This window comes from Eptesicus fuscus, chromosome 17 (assembly GCF_027574615.1).
Source record: "Eptesicus fuscus isolate TK198812 chromosome 17, DD_ASM_mEF_20220401, whole genome shotgun sequence".
NCBI classification, from domain to species: Eukaryota; Metazoa; Chordata; class Mammalia; order Chiroptera; family Vespertilionidae; genus Eptesicus; species Eptesicus fuscus.
The window spans coordinates 23,336,973-23,363,074 of NC_072489.1; the positions used below are offsets into that span (position 1 = coordinate 23,336,973).

General features: G+C 38.2%; 1 protein-coding gene across 1 annotated transcript in view; it reads left to right on the top strand.

The window, feature by feature from the left end:
• Positions 1–26,102, top strand: part of LOC129151998 (serine/threonine-protein kinase MARK2-like) — a 549,435-nt gene that overhangs the window by 3,063 nt on the left and 520,270 nt on the right. The window lies entirely within an intron of this gene.

The window sequence follows — 26,102 nt, forward strand, 5'->3', positions numbered from 1 at the left end:
GCTGATAACTTTCGACAAATGTCCCAGGACAAGGGCTATACACACTAAGCTAGTTTTGTCAGATTTGTATGGCTAATATGAACCTGCATGGAGTTTTGAAAAAAGTAATTTTGACCATCTTTTTACATACAGAAGCTATTAAATTTTTAGAGTCAATACCATCAATCTTTTCCAATATAATAGACAAACATTATTTTCTATCTCAGATTCATATATTTGCCTTTCTCTAGCTGTCTTGTAATGTCATATTTATGAAATATGAATATCGGGGGTAAAATAGGACAGGTTTAGGAATTATTAGAAGGAAATTAAGAGGACCATGGAGGAAAGCATGGCTGCTGAGCAGCAGAAGGTGTATTTCCATAGAATAGGGGAGCTGGAAAGCTGCAACAAGTACATTCCATAGACTGAGGAGACTGGGAACAGCAAAAGGTGTATATTTACAAAATAAAGAGAAGGAAGCCCTTCAGAAGGAGGAGAAGAAAGCCCAAAGGGAATAGGAGAACAATAGGGAAGGAGGGGTGGGGGGAGAGAACCTCATAAGTGAGGTTCAACCTTTGAGCACAGGAGTTACTATAGTAACCAGTCTAAGGGAATAGTGACCAATCAGAGAGGATATCAAGGCACCAGGATGGGCAGCCTTTATAAGCCATAGGGAAAGGAACCCAGTGGGACCCTTTTCCCCCTCCCTGCGTGGGGGTCCATTCTGTGGGACTCTTTCCCTCTCCCCATGTGGGAGTCTGTACTTGTTCTTCAATAAATGTCCACCTTTATTATACCACTTTCTTTCTGTGGATTCATCAATTCTGGTGGACAAAGAATCTGTGTTCCGGTCCAAAAATTCTGTATCATTTAGATTCATTATTTTGTAGTTTTTTCAAATTGTTAACTCTCTGAGAACCCTTTTATAAAAAAATATATATTTCCTTTCCCTACTGATTTGAATTTCCACCTTTTTAAAATACACTTTTTGAGCTCTTTATTTCCTTACAGAGATCTGTTTGTCAATCTGCACATAGGTATAAAGCCATTTGTTATTGTAAAATTAAAATATTATAATATTGCACAACACAAATGCTCCCCTCCTTTACTTTCTGTTTTTCAAAATTTCTTGTGGTTTTTATACATTTGTTATTACAGATAAATTTTAGATTCATTTTTGTTAAAACTTGCCTCCAAAGTAAAATATGAGAATTATAATCTGTACTCTTTTGTAATTACATTAAACTTAAAAGTTAATTTAAGGAAATTGAAATTTTACAATATTACATCAGCAAATACATGGGTATATTAATACCATTCCATTTATCCTCATTTTATAGCACTCAGTGATATTTTATAGTTTTTTTTTCCTTCAAATAGATTGAAATTACTTTGCATATTTACCTTTAGGTAGTTTATATTTTATTGTTATTGTGAATATCTTCTTTTTTGCTGTATATATTCTAAGTATGTTTCTATTATAAGTACAATTTTGTTTAATGTACATTTTGAACTTGATTATTCTTGATGGACATTTCTGTAATGTGCATATAATGATACTACTTATGTTCCTTTCCATAAGTGCACTCATTCTTTATAGCAATTTCATTTGTCAGAATTTCCAGAACAATATTAAATATCAGTGGTATTAGGAAATCTTCTCCCTTATTCCTAACTTTAATAAGAATGTCCTTCTCATTTTACCTTCACAAATAGCATTGCCTCTTGGTTTGAGTTAGGTTTTTCCATATCAAATTAAGGGAAATTCCTTCTTTTGGAATCTATGATTTCAAGAATTATTAATGAATATCCACTTTTAGCTTTTGAAAATCTGTACAAATTCTCATATTTTTTCTTCTTTTACATATTATATTAGATTTCCTGGGGTAAAACATTTTTAATTGGTTTAATAAACTATTTGTTCATGGTGCATCACTCTTTAATACACCACTAGATATAATAACTTAATAGATTTTATTTAGAATTATTACTTCTCACTATGAGTGAGATTGATTTGTAGGGTGTTGTTGTTTTTTTTCAGTATCATTTTTGTTACATTTTGGTATCAGGAATAGGCTGGCCTTGAAAAACAATCACAATGGTTTTCTTCCTTTGTTTTACAACAGTTTATATACAATGGGAATTTTTATTAAAACTTTGAAAAAGTTACTTGGAATAAAACCCTGGGCTTAAAGTCTCTTTCAAAAAACAATTCTTTGACAGCATTTTGAATTTGTTCCTTATGTATTACTCCATTGGGTTTAGTCAATTTCATTTGTATTTTCCAAGAATTTTAATTGCTCCTCTTTAGTCAATTTTAAGTATTTATATTTTCCAAGAATCAGAGGAATCATAGGATGACCTCACTCCAGGATTATAACAACTATTTACCAAAAACTCCCATTTCTCACGGACTCCAAACATAAATAATTACCGTATTTTCTGGTGTATAAGACGACTTTTTAACCCAGGAAAATCTTCTCAAAAGTCGGGGTTGTCTTGCCGAAACCGGTTTGGCTCAATGGATAGAGCGTCGGTGTGCGGACTGAAAGGTCCCAGGTTCGATTCTGGTCAAGGGCGTGTACATTGGCTGTGGGCACATCCCTGGTAGGGGGTGTGTAGGAGGCAGCTGGTCGATGATTCTCTCTCATCGATGTTTCTAGCTCTCTATCCCTCTCCCTTCCTCTCTGTAAAAAATCAATAAAATAATTAAAAAAAAAAAAAGTCGGGGTTGTCTTATAAGCCTGGTGTCGTCTTATAGGGCAGGTGCTGAAACTTCAGAGTGGGACTGGAGAATCTGCAGTGGCCACCTAAGGTGGGGGGAGCTCAAAAACAGCTGCACTCCATTCATTTCAATGGAGCCGGATGGAGACCACAAGTGTCTCCAGTGGACCCCTTTTTGTGCCACATCCGGTCTGTGTCCGGCTCCATTGAAATGAATGGAGTGCGGCCGGGTGCTCGCTGCATATGGTGGGGATGAGGCTGTGGCCGTTTTTGAGTTGCTAACTCTCCAGGGACTTGCCTGGCACTTGCTCTCTCTCTATTGTATGTTATCTTCCTCCTATCGTCATCAGTTCCAGTTTGGTTGACAGCTTAGAAAACAAACAGCATGGCAGCTCCCATGGGTTTATTGTCTTATCCTTCCTTTCAGCTTTAGAGTGAATTAGGAAAAGTTTAATCCACTTGCACAGTTTTATGTTTACATGTTTGATGACAAACAGCCTTATGTTCATAAGTGACAGTTTTCCTGCTAAGTACCTGCATGTCATAAGCCAGGGGTCCTCAACTTTTTAAACGGGGGGCCAGTTCACTGTCCCTCAGAGAGAAGGAGGGGAGTCGGAGAGTGTGGCGCACATTCCACACATGCGCACTGCGGGCCCGGGATGAGTCGGCTGCTAAACAGGACAGGCAGCGGAGGCAAAAACACCTGGCGAGCTGGATAAATGTCCTCGGCGGGCGGCATGTGGCCCGCAGGCCATAGTTTGAGGACCCGTGCCTTAAGCCAAAGCCTAATCGAGAGCAAGGCCCTAACTCTGTAGTTCTATCAAGGCTGAGAGAGATGAAGAAGATACAGAAAAAATGTTTGAAGCCAGCAGAGGTCAGGAAAGAAGCCTGTAACATAAAAGTTCAAGGTGAAGCTCCAAGTGCTAATATAAAAGCTGCAGCAAGTTATCCATGAGATATAGCTAATGAAATGAGATATAATTAATGAAAGTGTCTACACTAAACAACAGATATTCAATGTAGATGAAACAATCTTATATTGGAAGGAGAGCCATCTAGGAATTTTATAGCTACAGAGAAGTCAATGCCTGTCTTCAGAGCTTTCAAGGACAGGTTGACTCTCTTTTTAGGGGTTAATGCAGCTAATGACTTTCAGTTGAGGCCAGTGCTAATTTTCCATACCAAAAATTCTGGGGCCCTTAAAAATAATGCTAAATCTATTCTGCCTCTGCTCTATAAATGGAACAACAAAGCCTGGATGGCAGCGCATCTGTTTTCAACATCTACACTAATAAAAGAGTAAGATGCAAATTGACCGTACCTTCACGACACCCACCAGCCAATCAGGAGTGAGTATGCAAATTTACCCAACAAAGATGGCAGGTTAATTTGCATACACAGGTGCCAAGTGGCTGGGGACAGGGCGGGACACTTGCCATGGTGACTACACACGCATTCTGCACTGCCCCAACCACTCCGGGCCTCTGGGCAGCATGGGAAGGCAGAAAGGTGGCTCCAGCCAGAGCGAAGGCGGTGGTGGCAGCCAGGGGAAGGAAGGCTCATTCTTGCATGAATTTTCATGCATCAGGCCTCTAGTTATTTACTGAATATTTTAAGCCCACTGTTGACAGCTAATGCAAAAAAAAAAAAAAAAAATGCCTTTCAAAATATTGCTGCTTCTTGACAATGCACCTGGTCATGAACCCAAGAGCTGTGACAGAGATGTACAATGAGATTAATGTTGTTTTCATGCCTACTAACATAATATCCCTTCTGCAGCTCATGGATCAAGAGTAATTTTGACTTTCAAGTCTTATTAAGAAATATAGTTCACTAAGGGCCCAGTGCATGAATTCATGCACCTTAAAAGGAACTGTGGGCTGCAAGGCTGCAGTAGGCACAGGGGAAGGTCTCAGCCCATCCTCCGCGCCCCTGACTGGCCCTTTCCGCCACAGCCCTGGTCCCCTGTCTGCTGGCAGTGCCCCTCTGCTGCTGCTCCCACACACACCCACTGATAGCACAGAGCCATTGGAGCTGCCACCAGCAGCGGGTGCGAGTGGGGCCGGCACCATCAGTGGGTTCAAGCCCCGATCACCCCTCAGGAGCAGTGGAAGGTGGAGAAGCCCTCAGGTGTGATCAGGGCTGGCAGCTGTCACTCGCACCCGCTGACAGTGCTGAGTAATCGGGACCCAGCTGTGGCTGCGAGCGGGGCCAGCAGGTGAGAGTGCTGGTTGGGACCGCAGCACACAGGAGCCAAGAATTTTCAGTAACCACCAGAGGCTCGCCCTGATGACAGCAACCAGTGCCCCACCTTGGTCTGGCATCCCCGCTCACCTGCTCCACCATCCCACTGCGGCCAACACCCACCATGTTCCACACACGCCCCCTGATGGTCAGCGCACATCATAGTGACCATTTTTTCGGTTGTTCTGGTTGTTCCACTGTTCGGTCTATTTGCATATTAGCCTTTTATTATATAAGAAGGCGATAGCTGCCATAAACAATGATTCCTCTGATGGATCTGGGCAAAGTAAATTGAAAACTGCTGGAAAGAATTCACCATTCTAGATGCCATTAAGAACATTGCTGATTCATTTTTTTTTTTAAAAAAAAAGGTCAAAATATCAACATTAACAGAAGTTTGGAAGTCTTTGATTCCAATTATTATGAATGACTTGAGGGGCTCATGACTTCAGTGGAGGAAGTAAAAGCAGAAGTGACGGAAATAGAAAAGGAACTATAATTAGAAGTAGTGCCTGAAGATGTCACTGAATTGCTGAAATCTCATGATAAAACATTCACAGATAAGGAATTGCTTCATATGGATTGGCAAAGAAAATGGTTTCTTGAAATGGATTCTACTCCTGATAAAGATGCTGTGAAGATTGTTGAAATGACAACAAAAGATTTAGAATATTACATAAGCTTAGTTGAAGTAGTGGCAGTGTTTGAGAGAAATTATTCCATTTTGAAATTATGCTCTCAAACAAAATTACATGATATAATCATTTGTGAATGGGTCACGCAATACAGCAAACTTTAATATTGTTTTATTTTAAGAAATTGCCATAGCCACCCCAACCTTCAGCAACCACTAACCTGACCAATCAGCAGCCATCAGCATTGAGGCAAGACCCTTCACCAGCAAAAAAGATTATGACTTGCAAAAGGCTTAGATGATAGTTAACATTTTAGTAATAAATATTTATAATTAAGGTATACACATTGTTTTTTAAGACACAATTTTATTGCACACTTAATAGACAACAGTATAGTGTAAATATAACTTTTATATGCACCAAGAAACCAAAAAATGGTGTGACTCTCTTTATTGGGTTATTTACTTTATTGCAATGGTCTGGAACTGAACCCACAATATCTCTAAGGTACACCTATATAAAGCCAACAAACTAACACAGCTGATCACTCCTATTCCCAGGTAAATTGTGTGAATAGTTATCATTTATCTTCAGAACATATAGATAATGTGTTGTATCTGTTTGCTTATAAAAGAGTAAGAGTTCTATCTTTTTAATCTCTTAGCAGAGAGCCTGTAATGTGCATCACATTCAAGTTTATATTTATTGAAAAATAAACAAGTGTTTTCTTTCTCTAATCCCTCTATGTAGAGGTTTTCTGGATTGGGAGAAAATTTTGTTTTTAATTATATTTCCCCAATAGGGAAGAGGCATTTGCTCAACCACATTTGTCTTAGTTTCTAGCTGGTCTCTCCATTCATCTGACACTTTTTATTTCATCTGATACTTCAGTATGTCCCCTGCCATGCTAGTGATCTCCTGCGGTATAAATATGTCATCATCCCATGCCTGGTGGGACTGATCAAGCTGCCTTTGCTGTCCTATCTCGACTGTCAGTCCTTTGCCTGCTCAAGAGTGCTGTCTCCCCAAGCCAATGTCCACATGAGTTCAAGAGGCCACGGGGCATTGTGAAGCCTCCTGGGAACCTTGTAGATGGTCTTCAATCACACGCCTAGTCATGATTAGGACATGCACATCTTGGGAGGGCAATGTTACTACTAATTCTATGAGAGAAATAAAATTATCTTTATTTTATAGACCATAAAACTAAGGCTCAGAGAGGTAATTTACTTTCCCAAAGTCACGTGGCTACTAAGTAGCCGAGATGAGATTTAAATTCAGTTCCTTCTGACTCTGAAGACTGTGTTCCTTCTATCATTCGCTGAGTAAGAGTAACATCGGAAATATTCAGAAGATTTTCATTCACTCTTTCACAGAATACTTCCTTAATCTCTCAGAAGGCACCTGGAGCAAAGAATATTCTTACATCAACATGATTTCTCCTTTACTGTTCTGACATTGAAGATAATATTTAAAAACATACCCTTGATAGAAATTTATTTCTTAAGCTCCAGTTTATCCAGATAGACTGAACTATAAAGCATTATTTTAAGAAAGTTCATTGCTGATTTCCTCACCAATCATTCCCCCTATGAATGAACATGACAAAGATAAATATGAGCCCCCAAAAAGGTAAGTTTTAGGACTGGAGCATGTGTGGATATATTGGCCTAGCAAGTCTTGGCTCACTGCGTCACCCAGAGAATAAAGTACTGCACTTCCCACTAGAAAAACTGTACTGTTCAACCTGTGTGGTTCTTCTATAATTTGCTATAAGATCTGAGTCTGGTTATACAGACACATCTCTTACTATTCTATTTAGCTACTCAAATAAATATATATTAATATTTGCAGAAATACTAACATCTCCCTCTTAAGAGGTCTTCATCAAAATTACCCAGAAATCTAAGGCTGGTTCAGACTGAAAGGCATTGTCCCAACTATCTCCTAACCCACAGGAAAGAACCATTATGTACTTGTATATCTACTGTGGCTCTACACAGTCTGAAGGTCACCTGTCCACAGCTAATATGATGTCTTTGCCAATTCAGTTTCTGTTAATGTTCTTAATGCTCCAGTTCTTAAAGGTGGTAGCTCTTTTAGTTCATAATCTCATGTTTAGGCATTTTTTCCCTGAGGCAGATTGGATTTGGAGGGACTTCTTGTCTCAGCTATCACTGTACAAAATGAGTTCAACCACTTACTAAGGTTATTCATTCCACCTAAACTCATAGTGATTTGCCCTGTGGGGTCTTTGGAGGTCCTTTCTTGTAGGAAGACTTTAGGGACTCTAGTTGGAAAAATGTCAACTTAATTTCTAATGAGTAGCTCTGTGTCCCAAATAGTACTATGAGGGTCTTTGTCACCATACCGTGTGGGCTTGGGAAGCTATTGCCTTATATAATTTTAGGATGAAAGGTAAATACCTTTCCATAAATAACTTCTTCAGTCTGATGGGCTACCTCCATGTTGAACAATGAAGAAAGTGGCATAATTATTAATTAAATGAAATTTCAGATATTCTCAACTAATTCTTTCTTATCCTTAGAGAATTGAGAATGTTTTAAAAGTCCCTTCTAATAATTTTAAGGATCATTAATTAAACAAGAATTAAGAGAATAAATTGTTATCTTCAATCTCAGAATATTATTCTATCTGGTTAAATGAGTTAAGGAACAGTATCCTACAAAAGTGTGCCAAAAGAGAGAGAGAGAAAGATAGATAGAGATAGAGATAGAGAGAGAGAGAGAGAGAGAGAGAGAGAGAGAGAGAGAGACTACTTTCATTAATGCTTTGGAGTAGTTCTAATAAAATATCTTTTATTTTGAAACAATCTTTAAGTTACACAAATGATTCAGAGTTCCAGTTTACCTATTACCTAGCTTCCCCTACAGTTAACATTGTACCTAGTCATAGTACCATTATGAAAACTAAGATATTAACATCAAAACAATATTACCAGCTAATCTAAAGACTTTATTCAATTTTTTCAATTGTCCCACTAATGCCTTTGTGATGGTTCACAATCTAATCCAGAATCCCACAAATATCTCCCAATATGATTTTCTCAATCTCTGTCTTTCATGACCTTGACATTTTGAAAAATGTTATTATTTTATAAAATGTCTCTCAGTTTTGTAGTTAGAATAATTTTTATAACACTTATTTTTGGCAAAACTATCAGAAAAGTATTATTTGTAGAACTGCTACTATCCCCCTTCACAGTGCATCATATCAGAGGTATAGGACGAGTATATAATTTATAACTGGTATGTTAACTTAATGACTTCATTAAATTAGTATCTACCAAAGATAGACACTATAAAAAATACTAATATATCCTGTTATAATTAATCCTAATATATAAAAACCCAGGGTCCATAACATCCAAAACAACCGAAGGCTCGACCGACCGGAAGTCGAGCAGTGACCCAGCAATGACTGCCAAGGGGGATACGGGTCAGGCCCAAAGAGAGTCCTTGAGAGAGAAACAGGGTCTGATTTTTAGCCTCTGTGGCAGCTGTTGATCAGCCCTTGCCTCTCTCTTTTTTTCTTTTTTTAAAAAAATATATTTCTTTATTGATTTCAGAGAGGAAGGGAGAGGGAGAGATAGAAACATCAATGATGAGAGAGAATCACTGATCGGCTGCCTCCTGCACACCCCCTACTGGGGATCGAGCCCGCAACCCGGGCATGTGCCCTTGGCCAGAATCGAACCTGGGACCTTTCAGTCCACAGGCCAACACTCTATCCACTGAGCCAGACCGGCCAAGGCTTGCCTCTCTCTTTCTCTCGAGGCCATGCCAGCAGCCACACCTCTCTTTCTCCCCTTTCTCTCGGGCCACCGCTGGGGCTGCTGATCAGCAGAGCCTCTCTGATCAGACCTGTTGATAGGCTTGGAGACACTGACTAGCATAGAAACCGACCGATCAGAACAAAATCTGGGTGAAATGTGAGGAGCCAATGGCTGCCTAGGAGGCAAAGCTTTTGAGGCTGACTGGCATAGAAACTGACCAATCAGAACCTAATCTGGGTGAACTTCAAAGGCAGAGCCTAAGGTGGGGGCTGAGGAGGGGTTTTAAGGGCAACAGCTTCTTGGTGTAAGGTGTAAGAAAGCGGTTTGATTTTTTAATGACCACTTTGGCAGTATAGTGCATATGGCTGGCTATCAGTCCAGATATAGGGATTATGTATTTTTGTCTGCCAAGAGCATCTCCTCCTGCTGAAAAAGACTCCCCCCGCCATTTAAGCAATCCTATCCTATATAATCTATCTATACCCGTGGTCGGAAAACTGTGGCTCGCGAGCCACATGTGGCTCTTTGGATCCTTGAGTGTGGCTCTTCCACAAAATACTACAGCCTGGGCGAGTCTATTTTAAAGAAGTGGCATTAGAAGAAGTTTAAGTTTAAAAAATCTGGCTCTCAAAATAAATTTCAATCGTACTGTTGATATTTGGCTCTGCTGACTAATGAGTTTGCCGATCACTGATCTATACTACTAAAAGGGTAATATGCTAATTAGACCGGGTCAACCGGCCATCTTCCAGATGTCCAACTTCCTTCCAGACAAAGCCATGGTGGTGGGGGCCAAGGCAGAGGCTGTTTAGGGGTGATCAGGCCAGCAGGGGAGAGCAGTTGGGGGCGAGATCAGGCCGGCAGGGGAAGGCAGTTGGGGGCAAGATCAGGCTGGCAAGGGAGGGCAGTTAGGGGTGACCAGGCAGGCAGAGGCAGTTGGGGGAGAGATCAGGCTGGCTGGGGAGAGCAGTTGGGAGCGAGATCAGGCTGGCTGGGGAGAGCAGTTGGGAGCGAGATCAGGCTGGCAGCGAGGGCAGTTAGAGGTGATCAGGCAGGCAGGCAGAGGCAGTTAGGGGTGATCAGGCAAGCAGGCAGAGAGGTTAGGGGCAATCAGGCAGACAGGCAGAAGGATTAGGGGCAATAAGGCAGGCAGGCAGAGGCAGTTAGGGGCAATCAGGCAGGTAGGCAGGTGAGCGGTTAGGAGCCAGTGGTACCAGATTGCGAGAGGGATGCCCGACCTCCTGGGGGATCAGTCCTAAACCAGCGGTCGTATATCCCCCAAGAGGTCCCTGTCTGGAGAGGGTGCAGGCTGGGCTGAAGAAACCCCACCCTCATGCATGAATTTTGTGCACTGAGCTACTAGTATATAATAAATATATAATCAACAAATATAATAAATATACTTCTTTGAGATCATACAAAAGTTTCTCTTCATAATTTTTCCCATTCATTTTAGCACCCATCTCTGACTCTTGCCTGCAATATTTATTATTATGGTGTTTGTCAAAGAGTGATTTTTCTGTTTCTAGTGTTCCTTTTACATTTAACTAATAACATTTCTACTGTAAAAAAAAAAAATCTGTCCTTTCACCCTCATTTTGTTTTTCATTTATATATTTACTACTAGAGGCCCGATGCACAAAATTCGTGCACTTGGGGGGGGGGGGTTCCCTCAGCCTAGCCTGCGCCCTCTCTAATCTGGGACACTTTGGGGGATGTCTGAGCACTGGACATCCCTCTCACAATCCGGGACTGCTGGCTCCTAACAACTCGCCTGCCTGCCTGCCTGATTGACCCTAACTGCTTCTGCCTGCCAGCCTGATAGCCCCCTAACTGCTCCCCTGCCAGCCCGATTGATGCCTAACCGCTCCCCTGCCAGCATGATTGACATGTAACTGCTCTTCTGCCGACCTGGTTGTCCCAACTGCCCTCCCCTGCTGGCCAACTTGTGACAATGTGGGGGTGTCCATCTTGTGGCAGCCATCTTGTGATGATGTGGGGCAGCCATCTTGTGACATGAGGGCATGATGGTCCATTTGCATATTACCTCTTTATTATATAGGATATTCTTATGGACTCATAGATATTTAATGTATTATATAGTTTATAACACATTACTATATTTATGTTTCTCAAAGTATCCCAGACGTGGCCATTAAAAATCCTTTTGTGTAAACATCTATATCCTTTCAATAAGTTCCTATCATTTTTTAAGCACTTCATTATTTTCTAGCACAACAAAATATTCTAGGATCATTTGTGTACTTCTCTTAAATCAATGTTGGATTTATTTCATTGGTACTAAGTTGTCATTGTTTTCCAGCCTATTCTTTTTTTAAATTAATTTTTATTATAGGGAGATAAAGAGATATAAACATCAATGATAACAGAGAATCATTGATCGGCTGCCAACTGAAGGCCCCCCACTGGGGATCAAGCTCACAACCCAGGCATGTGCCCTTGACCAGAATCGAACCTGGGACCCTTTAGTCCTCAGGCTGATGCTGTATCCACTGAGCCAAACCAGTCATGGCTCCAGTCTATTCTCGACAGAGCTAGAATATTTAAGTGGATAGACAGATGTATTATCTATACTTATGTGCATATATAAGTATACAAGTCTACACACATACAAATATTTACATCATCCATGTGCAAGTGTACATGTGTGTATATCTATACATACAGAAAACTAGTCATTTATATGTATATATGCATGTATTCATGTATGCATATACACATACATCTATATCTCACTCTATGTATGTATGTATATATAACATATATATATGAGAGAGAAAGAGAAAAAAGAAAGTGGGAGAGTGAGAGACAGGTAGGCAGTAAGGGAGTTCATTCTAACCTATCCTGTTTCCTTACTTAGGATGTCTTTTCTTTGAGTGAGAAATACAGCCCCAATTATTTAATATATGTGTACTTATTTGCTCAGTCTTGATACATATCCTATCTAATAAAGAGGGAATATGCTAATTGATCCTCACACCATTGCAAAGATGGCGGCACCCACAGCCAATAAGGTAATATTCTAATTGACTGCCCCACCCTCAAAGATGGCAGCGCCCATAGCCAGAAGATGGCAGTGCCCAGTCCCCTCAGCCCCACTGGGGCAGCAGGTGTGCGGCAAGGCCGGGCCTGGCTCCAGGCGATCCCAGCCACTCCACACACCTGCCTCTAGAGTCCTCCAGTGCCCTCATCCCCCCAGCCGCTCAGGGCCTGCCCGAGGCGCAGGCCAGCCTCGGATGGCAGCTGCCCAGCCGACACCCAAAGCACAGGCAAGCCTCGGATGGCAGCTGCCCAGCCGCCCAGGGCCGGCCCAAGGCTCAGGTAACCAGGGCTGGCTGAGGCTTGTGCTGCTGGCAGTGGCAACAGCAGAGGTGTGATGGGGCGTCACCTTCCCCTGATCGCCGGGTCGCCTCTCGCCCCTGAGGGCTCCCAGACTGTGAGAGGGGACAGGCCGAGCTAAGGAACCCCCCCTACAGTGCATGAATTTTCATGCACCGGGCCCCTCTAGTATGTATTTGTGTGTGTGTGTACACACACACACACACATACACACACACACACACAGAGTGGCCAGATTATTATGATCTCTGAACACATAATAATCTGGCCATTCAGTGTATATCCTATATAATAAAAGGCTAATATGCAAATTGTCCCCTTGACTAGGAGTTCGACAAGCAAGCAGGCTGGCAAACCACCCATGTCCCCTCACCCTGGCCAGGCTGGCCGGACCCCACCCATGCACGAATTCATGCACCAGGCCACACACACACACACACACACACACACACACACACATTGAGTAGCCAGATTATTATGCGTTCAGAGATCATAATAATCTGGTCACTCAAAACATATATATATATATATATATCAGAATTGATGCCCCTAGACCTTGAGAAACAAGTTCAATATTTTTATAATACATATTTTGAAAGATAGATATATGTTGGTGCAGTTCCATTCTTGGTGTTTCTCTATTGTTTTGGGAGGAAATATTAAGAGATATGGACCTAGGCAGCCATCTTTGCCTTAAGATATCAGAAGTCCTCACTTGTAACATTTTATGCCATATATAGTCTTTTCCACCTTCTTCCAGTAACATTAAAACTTTGCCCAAAATATTTTACATTGTGGCACATAAGAACAAATGGCCTAGGAACAACCTATACTTTGTTCTCACCTTCCCACAGCTGAACATCATGGGGTTTTCCCCAACTGTCTATCCATGTTATTTTAATCCACCTCGAGGCAATGGTTATTAACAGCTTAGGGCAAAAAAATGAGAGCCATGTGTTCAATCAGGCATGGCCATCAGCACTTACACAGATAATGCTGAATTGCTCAATGTCTAGTTCTAGCCAGACAAATGTTTCCATTACAATGTTGAAAGTTGTTTGCATTGTAAGTAGCTAATTATAAGATGCCTTAGGTTTTCCTTAATGTTTTTTTTTTCTATTGAAAGAGAATGCTTGATTTCTGACCATAAATATTGGTTATATTTGTGTCTTAAGTTAGCTTATTTCACACAATATAAAAATCTTCAACAGGATATCTCTGGGCAACAAATCCCCACTGCTCATGCATACAGAACTTTCAACACACATCACGCAAATGCATGCTTTCTTTTTAAAAAAATATATATTTTATTGATTTTTTACAGAGAGGAAGGGAGAGGAATAGAGAGTTATAAACATTGATGAGAGAGAAACATTGGTTAGCTGCCTCCTGCACGCCCCCTACTGGGGATGTGCCCACAACCAAGGTACATGCCCTTGACCGGAATTGAACCAGGGACCCTTCAGTTCGCAGGCCAACGCTCTATCCACTGAGCCAAACCAGTCAGGGCAAATGTATGCTTTCTTAAAGTAAGGCAATGTACTAGTATGAAAATATTTTAAAAGATTTGTATAGATGTAAAAACCTTTAGTAAATACTATGAACATGTCAACTTGTCATGTGCCACATTTGGAAACTACTTCCAAAACTTTCTTTACTGAATAATGAACAAATGTTCAATATTCAAGCAGTACCTGTCAATTTGTCTGTAAAATAAATTAAATAAATAAGTGTAGCAAAAGGCTTTCAAAGATTGGAATTTAATATTATAAGTGAGAATACAAAGAATAACAAATAATCAAGTACTTGATTAGAAGCATTATAGAAACAATATGTAAGATGTATTTTAAAAGCTTATTTTAACTAAATAACCTTGAATATCCATATCTTTATGAACTGTTTTTATCAATAGTAGCTGCCCAAAACCTATACATTATACTTCATACATGCTCATTTTTAATCCAATGAGGGGAAAGAATCACACACACACACACTGACCTCAGAAATCATCAAATTCATGCAAATATATGAAATGCTTTCTAATCTGAATATTTGCAAAAGTTCATTAAGAGCGTCAAAAATAATGGTTTCTTGGGATGTATAGGTTACAGTATGGCATTCACATTGCTATACTGGCCCTCATTAGAGGAAACCAAGATGTGCAAAGAAAACTATTCTTAGCCTGGTTTCCCAGGGAACCAGAGTGCATGAATTTCCTATGTGTCAGTCTGTTTCTATCAAAACCATGTGATCTCACGGGCATAAAGCAAAGTTATTTAAAACTGGAAACATAAAATCCAAACTAAGCAAATTTTCACTAATTTAAAATTTGTGTGGTCATTAGGTAATATCAAGTGACTAGCACTCATGGTTTAAAATTATTCATTGATTGTGTTCGCTCCAACAGCACATATACTAAAATTGGAACAAAACAAAAACATAAAATAAAATTATTCATTGATTAAGCCTCTGGCCAGGATTACTACCTATAGCCATGCTGGTTGTGCACTACAGACTTCCAAGGCGGGTACTCACATAGATTACAGATACATGGTGTCCATTGTGTTTTGCAGTGCACAACCTATCCAACCCCAGATACAGTGGACCTGCAATCGGATAGCATCACCCAGAATAAATCACTGTCAGTTCATCCAAAAACCAAGATGAAAAACTCAATAACAAATTCAGTTAATTTCAGACATGTCTGAGTAAGAAACCAAATGTTCAAAACCAAAAATTCAGCTTCTGTGAACAGCTAGACATGCAATACATTGTAAATTTCTGTTAAAAATCAGTTTGGGATATGTGTTAAGTGACTGATTAATCAATTACTTTAAATATTAACTGCAAATGGTTTATAAAATATGTTCATTTATGCATTTATTTAATAAAAAGCAATTGAGCCTTTACATGCACACTAGTTTCACCTGTAATATGCAAAATCAGAAACAAAGCTTGTTTCCAGCAGCATTCTCCCTCCCTGTACTGGAGGCTGAGAACACTACATGGTCTCTCATTCCAATGTTAAAGTAGTTATAACTATTTAATTATATAAATTATATAATTATATAAATATCTAGCCAATTAAATATCTCCTGGGCACACTGGGAAATTAATGTTGGCCTGAAAAGTGGAAGGGGTTTTATTTTGCTTTCTCTTGTTACTGTTTTCAAATATATAGAACTTACCCTACACTAATCTAGTCAATAAACATGTTATCTTCACAAAACATTAGAATATTGAGAGTTGTTACAGAATAAGATGGGCTAAATGAGAAAAAATAGCAGCAGCTATATTGTTTGAGACAAGAAGCAAAGTAATGAAAATAGAGGTGGCCTAAAATGGAAAACCTTAACTAGAAAGCCCGAGATGGAAATTGTCTTGTGAAAAATGTAAAGAGATAAAAATTCAACACTATCTCAAGACATACAGTTCAGGTGGGAAAGAGAATAAACGTGAAATGACAGAATTCCTATATAATTTAGCCATTCATTCTGGTTCATTGAAGGGAAACGTGATATTACAAGACAGGTGAAGGTAATGGGCTGTGTGATTAGGAGCCTGCAGGATCAAAGGAATAGCTAACATTTTGAGTATCTGATGAAAATACCATACTACATGCGCTTGATATTGCTGATTAAAAGTTGAAAGGGAAGTCTGATTACCGTTGTGGTTGTATTCCAAGTAGAGTTGTTTTGTGACTAATGGGATGCCACCAAAGATTCATGTAAATAAAATTCAAGGCCCATTTCTCTAGTTACTCCATGCATATAGTGAACAAGTAGGTAAGTGGACCCTGTAATAAAAGTTCACTACAGAAGTCACTGAAATGGACAAGACTGAAGAATGAGAGCACATGGAAGGTATACTAATCAGTCATTCAAAAAGCTGACAACTGTCAGATCGATAGTGGGACTCATCAAAGATCCATGATGGCTTAATCTATGGAAAACAACAATCATCTATCTAGTCTCTCTCAGAAGAAAAATCAGCTCTGACATAAAATTCGTCTTATTAAGAGAGGTTCTCTTGAGAATCATATTTTTACTATTGCATGTGAATATGTCTGGGAAATCTTATGGATTCCTAGACATTCCAGGGAAAACAGCATAAAATCTAGATGGCCCTTTACCTCCACTGAAGCAGAAAAGTCTTCCCTCAACTTCAGTGTGAAGTAGTAGTTGAGAGTCCCCCATTATCTTTCAAGGACTTCAGTAAACTAGGTACTAGAGGAGAGGAGTTGGGGTGTTGTGGGAACCACACCAGGTCCCAGGATAGTCAAGGCCAATGGGAGCACAGAGGCCTTGTTATCAATACACCAGAATGGCCAAAGGCTGCACTGGGCATGAGCCTAATGTGAACGTCCAAGGACTCTGAGCCTGGGGATCCTAATCAGGCCAAGATACAATGAATGTGTGCAAGGACACATGGTACACTGTGCCCTTCGGTAGCAATATGATTGATGTAACTATTGGCATGAAGCCTTCTTTGTCTAAATAATGTAAAAGTAGGTTACTGACCAGTCTAGTTGGCTGAGGATGGAGTGTGAAGAAGTCTGCTGGAGAGAGAGCAGCTGGGCAGGAGAGACAGTAGAAGCTGCTGAGCCAGAGAGCTCAGGTGCCACTAGGATGTGAGGCGGTGAGTCTAGGAGGCAGGTTCCAGCTGCTCAAATAATAACTGCAAGTACAGAGACTGATACTGCTTTATGGGAAAGGTATGTATTTACCAGCTGGTGTCTGGCTACCTGCCTGTATGGACTTTGCTGTAAAGGACTGTCTTGTCTGATGGCTGTGTGGCCACTGGCTTCTGCAATACTCATTCTTATATACCCACAACCTCTTATGGCTTCTCCATCTGTCCCGCTGCCAAGAACTGACCAGTGTCTCTGACAATTGGCAAGCAGAGGATAAAGGAGAAACTTGGACTAAGTTCCGAACAATTAGTACAGTGGGCAGGGTTCGAGAAGGAACCAGCCCTGGTGTAGTCGAATGGGAGAATTCAGAATACATGGACGCACAGCAACTCATTACAACTCAGAACAACAGAGCTCCAGCAACGCTCCGGGTGTAGATAAGGCATTATACCCCACTGTAAAAGCTACTTGTTGACAAATAAACTCATGCCACATGACTCAATATTATTTTAAATAACAAGTTTATTTTTAATCATGTATACTATTGCAATGGCTGGTCCTGATTTATAAAAGCAAACCAAATCTGTGCTTGAAAAAAATAATAGGCTATATTTCCTCTTCTCCTCTGCCCAAATCTGTTCTTACCAGAGAAAACACTCAACTGCAAATAATGCATTTTATTGTTACTTCATTTTATCTTTCCTCAAAGTGTGGATATCATGTTGATTATGATTGTGGTTGAAAATAAGAGAAACAACTTCCACTGGTTTAAAGAGAAAAGAGGATGCAAAAGGAAAATAAGTAGAAAGGAAAGTGTGGGAGGATATTTATCATGAGGCAATCATCTATAGTAAGAAAATGTTTGACTTTTAAGTAACCTAAAGACTTGTAGACTCTATGTGGGCTATAGGAAAGGAAAAGAACCAAGAATAGAACATCCTAAGAATCTAAGGGATATGTTCTCTCCATTTCTCATCTCTGGTCTCTCTATAGATCTTTGTACATGAAAGTAAACAGCAGCATCACTGCTCCTGAGCTTGTTTATGTCTTCTCTGTTCAATTGATTCCAGAATCCTGAAAATGAACAGTTGGTTAGCCCAAGTTTGATCAGGTTTTTATTCTTCATAACTAAAGTCAGATGAGACAGGCTGCCTGGAGCCTATTCCTAGGAAAATGTGTTTCCAGTATTTAGGAAAAACAAACTGAACAGAAAAATCAGTGGTTTCCATCAAAGTATTACCATTTGTTTGACATATTTCTCGTATTTTTTAGAAACTAGTAGCTGGACAAATCTGACATATACTTTGGGAACTTCCTATCCCAGCTCCAAGGAATGAGTATCACTTTCACGCAGAGAAAATAACCTGTCCCAAATAATGTATAAACGGATTTAAACTAAATAAGATATAATTTTTAAAGTTTTATTATACTAAGCTTCATAAATATGTTTTCCTCAACTCTACTGACAAGAATTAATCAAGCAGCCAAAAGTTAAAGACATTGACTGTTTCTTCCTAACATAAAGAATATATTTGCAAGGATGTTTTTGTAATATATTCTCTTTTTTTAACATATTTTTTATTTCAGAAAGGAAAGGAGAGGGAGACAGAGACAGAAACACCAATGATGAGAGAGAATCATTGATTGGCTGCCTCCTACATGCCCCACACTGGGTATCAAGCCCGCAACCTGGGCATGTACCCCTGACTAGAATTGAACCCGGACCCTTCAGTTCACAGGCCGATGCTCTACCCACTGAGCAAAACCAGCTAGGACTACAATATATTCTTAAGAAAAGTAAGAGGATATCACACCACACACTCTGGCTGATAAAATAACCAGATAAAAACTTTTTTTATCAGCCACCTAGCTATCTGTCCTGTTTCCAAATTTGAAGCACTTAAATATTCAACTATATTTCTCAATACCATGTAATGTTTCAAAGTGTGAATGACAATTACATGTAAATATCACTTTCTGATATTTCTAGTTTATCATCAAATGTCAGACATCTGTAAGAGGCTGCCAAAAGTGAAGTGAGGGGAAAAATGGAGAAAACCTGCGATTCTCAGATCATAATACTTCAGGCCTTCAGGTGCTGCACTGTGAGCCAAAGACTAAGTTTAACCCCCAGGAAGACTTAGTGATAAGGTGTCACAACAGATTAAAAATGACTAAAACCACACACCTGATTCTAATATTTAGATCTCACATACAATTATTCAGAAAAAAATAGTCTTCCCATTCAAGAATTTGAAAGAACTAAGGAAATTAAGCATAAAGAATATGTGTCACAAAATGTTATCGGGGAAAGATCAGAGAATTTGAACACATTTTCTATGCCCTAAAAAAGTTAACATCATTGTTTGTAAACAGAAGTCATACTAGAATTAGTGATAAAAGAGAAGATTTTAAAAAGTTAGGAGATAAAAGGTATGGCTTAAATAATTAAAGTTCTGAAAATCACATTAGATAAAATAAATAAAGATACAGGACTTTTGTTTTTTAGAAGGTTTTTGATTACTTGTTCCAGTCTGTTCAGATTTTCTATTTCTTCATGATTCAGTATTGATAGGTTGTATAGTCTAGAAATTTGTCCATTTCATCTAGGTTGTCAAATTTGTTGTCCCTTTTATCTTCTTAATGGCATCTTTCAAAAAGTAGTTTATATTTATTATTATATAAAATTTATGATTTTTTTCCTTTATAATTTGTGATTATTTCTTGTCCTATTGAAAACAACTTTGCCTATTCAAGGGTTGTGATTCTTTCTCATAGAAATTCTGTAATTTCTTGTTTCTTTACAGATATTATAAATTTAACTTTTATGTGATATTTATGATTCATTATAAATTTGTATATAGTATGGGGTAAGAAAAAATATATATATTTGGCATACAAATAGCTAGTTGCTCTGGCATTATTTGTTGAAAATTTTAACCTTTCTCTATAAATTCCCTTGGCTTCTTTGTTAAAAAATCAATTGGCCATATTTAGGTGCAGAAAAAGCCTTGGGCCAAACACAGCACTGATTCATGATAAAAATTCCCAATAAAGTAAGAAAAGGAATTTGTCTGATATTCATATAACGTCTGCATTTTAAATTGATTTTTAGAAAAAGAGAGAGAAAAATAGCAAAGTGAGTTCCAGCTGCCTCCTGCATGTGCCACTACCAGGAACTGAAGATCAGAAATGGAACCAGCGACCTTTCAGTGGAAGGTGCCCAACCAACTGAGCCACACTGGCCAGGGCTGCATTTCTTTTTTAAATGAGTACTTGTAAGTTACATCATTTCTGTACTCTTTTTGATCTATATAAGTCTTTACCTTAAAGTAGGTTTTCTTATACAGAGCATTTCATTAGATCTTGCTTTTTCACTCAATCTGATTATTTCTGCCTTTGATTGGCTTTTTAAAACAATTACTTTTAAATTTAAATTATTGATTTAAATTTAAAAGTAAATTTGTTTAAAGTCAAATCTATCACCTTGACATTATTTTCTACTGGTCACATTGTTCCTCATTTTCTTTTTTTTTCTTTTTTTAATATATATTTTTATTGATTTCAGAGAGGAAGGAGGAGAGAGAGAATCATAGATCAGCTGCCTCCTGCACACTCCCTACTGGGGATGGAGCCCGCAACCCAGGTATGTGCCTTTGGCTGGAAATGAACTTGGGACCCTTCAGTCCTCAGGCCAACGCTCTATCCATTGAGCCAAACCAGCTGGGGCTGTTCCTCATTTTCTTATTTATTGAGTTCTTTTGGTTTAAACATGTAGTTTTTAGGTATTTCACTATATCATTTTATTATTAACTGGCTAGCATTGCTTCAGATAAAGAATGTTTCTCCCCTATATGGAGTTAATCAGCTGTTTATTAGGAAATAAAACGCATTAATCATTAAAGTTTTAATAATGATGTGTCTTACAGTATTTGATTTTGTACTCATATTAACATCAGGTTCACAAAACTTCTTAAATCTATGGGTTTTCATCAGAATAGGAAATTATCATTCATTAGTTTTCACTTTTTGTTTCCCCACCTATACACACTGTAATGTTGTCTCACTTGTCTTTGAGGATCTGAATTTGGGGGCTTTTTTCTATCTTTTTCTCCTTATGCATCAGTTGGATGGTCTTCTTGTCATACAGATTCAAGTTCACTAATCTTGTCTTTTGCAGCACCTAAATTTCTTTTAATTTGGTCATGTGAATTTTTCATTTTATATAATGAGTTTGTCACCTCTAGAAGTTCCATTTGGTTCTTTTTATCTCTTTAATTTCCAATCTCAGTATGTTCGTGTATTCTTTTAAATCTGGGAGCATATTTAGGATATGTACCTCAGGCAATGTACACTCTTCATATGCTAATTATGCTATTTCTATCTTTTCTGGGACAGTTTTTATTGACTTATTTTTCCTTTCTTTTTAAATTAAATTTATTGAGGTGACTTTGGCTAATAAAATTATCTATGTTTCAAATATACATATCTATGATACAATGATATGTGTATTGCATTGTGTGTTTACCACCCGAAGTCAAATCTCCTTCCACTACCATATATTTGACCCTCTTTACCTTTTACTTCCTCCCCCCAATGCCCTTTCTCTCTAGTAACCACCATACTGTATTCTGTGACTATGACTGTTTGTTTGTCTTATTTGCTCATTTGTTGCTCCAGTTTTATATCCCACATGTGAGTGAAAGCATATGTTCTTGACCTTCTTTCTGAATTATTTTGCTAACATTATGTTCTCAAGATCCCTCATTTGGGATCGAGTGAATGTAAATGGCAGTATTTCATATTTTCTTGCAGCTGAGTAGATGTACCACATCTTGTTTTAGGATCATATCATCCTCTCATGTCTAATATTTTAATTGGATGCTGGGTATTTTGAATTTTACATTACTGAGTGTTCAGTTCTGTTGTTTTCTTTCAATGAGTATTACTTTTTAAAATGATATTTAACTTCCTTGAGGGTAAGCTTAATCCTTTTAAAATCTTGCTTTTTAAAAAGTCTTTATTAGGTCATATTTAAAGTAACCTTCACTCTAATTTAGGCCTACTACTTATGTATGACCCTCATTTGGGATCTGCTGAATGCACCAGACTTCATTCTGGTTGGTTTGAAATAAAAAATCCCCTAGCCCGGTAAGAGCTCTGGTAATTTATCTACTTTAATTTTCCTGGTTGTTCTTGGCTCAGCTTCATAAAGTTTCACACTCTGCATATGTAGCTTCACATACAGTAATAGACTATATATAGAATACCCATGCAGATTTCTGGAATACTTCTATTTTAGTTTCTTCCTTGCTGTTATTCTTTCCTACAATTTACAGCTTCTTTAACTTCCTCAAACTTTAGTTTTTATCTCTTCAATTCAATGAAAATAAAAAAAACTCCACGCTTTGCTTTTGATTCCCCTCATTTCACCATTGCCTGAAAAGTGCCTGTAGATTGAAATATGGGGCTATTTAATGCTCATCTTGTCTGTGTTCCCTCTATCAGGAATCGTAGTCCTATGCTGCCTAATGTCCAATGTCTGAAAATTGTTTTTTTTTCATACATTTTGTGCAATTTTCTAGTTGTTTACAGTGAGAAGCAAATCCCAGTTACTCTATCATAGTTGAACCTCAATTCTATTTTATACTGTTATTTGCTGTAGTGTGAAGGGTGAATTGGAGCACACAGAAGCCAGTACTGGGAATAACAAAGTAGAAAAAGCTGGTAGTGTGTAAAAAAGAAAAAAAAAAAAGCATTTGAATCAGCAATGTCAGTGGGGATAGAATGAAGAATGTCAAGAATATTTCAAAATTAAAGTTTTTGTATAGTATTGATCTTTGCAATCATATCATTCATCCCAACTAAATATAATCATATATATAAACATATATATTTTATTATCTGTCTTTATGATATTTTATTTTTCTATGACTACTTTAGTCAGTGCACTTTAAAACAATGACCCTCTAGAAAGCCAGAGCCATATCTATATAATATTCCTTGTAGAAATTTTTTTTGTAAAAATCCTTAGTACATCTACATAGAATAAAGTGATCCATTTCTGTATCATTGAAGTCACTCCTGATTCTTTCCATGAATAGAATAAATACAATGACAGAAGTAATGCAAAAGAACAGACAGCTCCACCAGCCGTTATGATTTTTGAAAGCTTAATATGAACTTATTGAAAGATGATATCCTAATTATCTTTAATATCATTCATATTCCATGAACATGCAAAGGATTCAATTAAATATACCACTTGATCATTATGTTATTATATATGAGATCATGATATTTGGTAGAATACATATGTATGTATATATGTGAGTGTGTGTGCATGTGTACATGCACATAAATTTTGATGGAGGAAGCAAAATAAATGACTACAAAAGTGTTAAGCTATAGTTCATTCATGTTAGAAATAATACAATTGAAATAAAGAGAAGTTTAAATTTATAACAGGTTGGTATTTGTGTTAGCCTTCAAGGAGCCATGGAGAAGTGGGGGAGGCGATATAAAGAAAAGGCAATCCTAGGCAGAGAGAAGAAGGTATAAGGAGAAAGACTGGATTGCATACTTTGTTAGGTTCATTACCTTCTGCTGCATTATTCTCAGTGTTGTCTTTCAGAAAGTTTCCCTACCTTTTTGAGATCCACGGGGAAGAGGCCTTTACAGAGCACTGTAACTATACTGGAAACTGACATTTTTTTTAATAAAAAGCTGTAGCAGTCACCTCATTAAAATGCAAGAACAATTAGGTGCATTAGGTGATTAATCAACATTACCATAATTAACATTTACTAAGCACTTACTATGTGGTACTCTTCTAAGGGCTTTACATGTAATTAGTTTACTTAATCCTCACAATGTCTCAAAAGAAAAAAGAAAGGAAGAAAGAGAGAATGAGAAAAGAAAAAAGGAGGGAGGGAGGAAATGGCCCTTCTGCAGGCACCAGTCACCACTAATGGTTCTTTATTCTTGTCCACCTAGACACATACACAGGCCCAAACACCCACATGCATGTAGACACTTCATTATCTTGAAGTCTGGGTAATATTACCCAGATCCTCTACCACCTTCAACATTACATAGAGTCCTGATGGCTCTCTTCAGAGCAATGTTCACTTTACCCCATACTGTAGAATCACACTTTTTGTGGGTGCCAAATCTGAAAAACTATGATTGAAAAAATAAATAATTATCTAAAAATAATTAAATGCATTAGTGATATGATTTTTAATTTACAAAGCACAGAAATGATAGGATCAGATTTTAATTTATGCATGAGTGTATTTTGCAGCCAACATTCATTTTCCCCATTTCTGGATTGCATACTTCGTAATAGTTTTATTTTTGCCTGAAGAACCACCCACCCTCAATTTCCAAGGGTAGTATGAGAGCTAAACATTCCTCTAGCCATGGTGAATGATTCATAGACAAGCCCACAGAGCGAGGATAATCAAGGCTAGTTTCAGAATATATTTCTTTAACAAGCTAGAGAGAGAAAGATCTTTTTTGCTGGAATAATCATATTGAATAAAATAAGCCAAAAATTATTAATGGTCATCATGTGAAAAAAAAATCTATAAACAAACCATAACAAAGATATTGACCATAGAATGCCTCGGTGACATCACATGAGTCATTATATTCAACCACGCTTAAATCCAAATTTACTACTAAACTTTCACTGATAGCTCAAAAGATTCTTCTTTGGCTTAGGCTATCTGACTTCATGTCTCTCACTTGCAATGGAAAGAGATCTAATATACAAATTCTGCACATGCTATTCCTCTCTTGGAGAGTTACATGCATATTAAAGTCTCTAAAAAGTTTTACAGTAAAGAAACTAATATTCTGTTTTCAGTAATCATTCAACAAATATTTATCAAGATTTTGCTCTGTGACAGACACTTGTCCTAGGTTTTGAAGATCCAATTATGTGAAAGATAGACACAGGATCTGCCATCACCAAGCTTGCACTCTGGCACCAATAACACTGGCATTTCCTAAATATTTTAATTGATTTTTTAAGAGAGAGAGAGAAACAGAAACATCAATGAAAGAGAGAAACATCGATCATTTTGGGTTGTTTCCACTTTGGAGATCTTATGAAAAATGCTATTATGACTATCAAGTATCAGTTATTGTGTAAACATATGTTTTAACTTCCTTAGATTTCTGCATACTCAGGAGAATTACTGGATCACATGGTAGCTCTATGCTTAACATTCTGAAGAACTGCAAAACTGTTTTCCAAAGAGGTTGCACCAATTTACATTCCCAACAGAAGTACATGAGGGTTCCAATTTTTCATATCTTTGGCGACACTTGTTAATATCTGTCTTTTTTATTATAGCCACACTCTTAGGTGTGAAGTGGTATTTCAACGTGGTTTTTTATTTTCATATCCTTGAGAGATAATGATGTTGAACATCATTACATATGTTTATTGACCATTTGCATATCTTCTTTGGAGAAGTATCTATTCACAAACTTTGCCCATTTCCTTGTTTGTTGTTGTTAAGCTGTTAAACTCATTTGTGTGTGAAGAGTATAAAGCTGTTCCAACACCATTAGTTGAAAAGACTGTCTTTGCTCCATTGTATTGCCTTTGTTCCTTTGTCAAAGAGCAGATTACTATATGTATGTGGGCCTATTTCTGGGTTGTCTCTTCTGTTCCATTGATCTATGTGTCTATTCTGTCTTGATTATGATAGTT